The 1,395-nt window shown below is 49.0% G+C and overlaps 1 pseudogene; it reads left to right on the top strand.

The window, feature by feature from the left end:
- The first annotated feature begins 375 nt into the window (after positions 1 to 375).
- Positions 376 to 1,395, top strand: part of LOC101655078 — a 19,417-nt pseudogene continuing 18,397 nt past the window's right edge.

Raw genomic sequence — 1,395 nt, 5'->3', positions numbered from 1 at the left:
AGGTTGAGATGATTACCAAGAACAAGCACGCTATACTCGTAAAGATCTGCTCGAGTTTTCAAATACATACAAGCAGAAGCCTGGGGAATATCCCTGGGAATGGTTACTAAGGGTGTGGGATACTGGTGCACGAAATGTAATATTAGACCGGTCTGAGTTTCTGGATATGGGACCCCTAAGCACAGACTCTTCTTTCAATGTCTCTGCGAGAGAGGCTAAGAGAGGATCTAATTCTTTATTTGGTTGGTTCAATGAAGCATGGGCTGCCAGATGGCCTAGACTGGACCAACTTGCAGTACCTGACCTACCTTGGTACACTGTAGAGGAAGGCATCCAAAAGCTTAGAGAAGAAAACATTCCTGTGCTGTCTGGGCCATGGTGCAGCTCAGGCCTCGCGCGCGTGTGTGTCGGTGGAGGCCATGGTGGGAGAGGGCCAGCCGGCTTCGGAGGAGGAGGCGGGGCATGGCCTGCTGCTGGGACAGCCGAGCCAAGGGGAGGCAGCTGAGCCCCTGGAGGAAGACGAGGAAGGGACGACTCGGAAGAGGAGACCCTGAGGAGCTGATGTTTGTCAGTGCCCAAGGGGAAGCTAGAGAAGAGGAGCGGCAAGGGCGGGAGACCACGCGCAGGGACAAAACTCTCCTGAAGGAGAAAAGGAAGGAAACGGCGCGAGGAGCTGTTCATCGAACAGAAGAAAAGAAAACTCCTTCCAGACGATATTCTAGAGAAGTTAACTACAACTTCTCCAGCTGTCTTAAAGAAAACACCAGGAACGTTCAAAGCAGTCAACTTGCAAAAGAACAAAGAACGTGAGGAAGGAAGTGTCTCCAGGAATTCGAAAATGCAAGAAGTCCCCTCTTTTGGCCAGAGTAAAAGCTAGGTGGCTCGGAGGCTCAAAGACCAAGATCTAAGAGGCTCCCGGCAGCAAGGAGCCAAAACCTTCATACAAAATCCCTTGTATGGCCCAGGAAGCCAAACAACTACTGTCAATAAGTTCCTGTCTCTGGCCAACAAGAGGTTGCCTGTGAAAAAAGCTGCCGCTCAGTTCCTGACCACTGGCTAGGGAGCCCAGGAAAAACAAAATGCCCTGGAAATTCAGAAAGAAGGCAGCATCTGGGAAAGATCGGAGCTATCAGTACTTTTTGGTGTCTACAATTTAACTTTTGAGGTTTGTTTTGCTTTTTTTTTTAACCGAATAAACATAATTCATTTTAAGACGTTGTTACGGGGACGTTCTTATCCACATTTCATCTTTCTGGAGAACAATCATGACTTGAAGCCTTTGAGGGCCCCACAGAAAAGGCTGCTCAAAAGGAATTGTTTTTCCCTTAACCATTCAGAGGAATACAAGCAGTACACACCAGGACCAGCACTCCTCTGCAGCTGCATTGCTGCCCC

The sequence above is a fragment of the Echinops telfairi genome, unplaced genomic scaffold (assembly GCF_000313985.2).
Source record: "Echinops telfairi isolate 266 unplaced genomic scaffold, ASM31398v2 ScPeMD7_1;HRSCAF=3_0, whole genome shotgun sequence".
In the NCBI taxonomy this organism is placed as follows: domain Eukaryota; kingdom Metazoa; phylum Chordata; class Mammalia; order Afrosoricida; family Tenrecidae; genus Echinops; species Echinops telfairi.
This window is presented reverse-complemented; position numbering and strand designations above follow the sequence as displayed.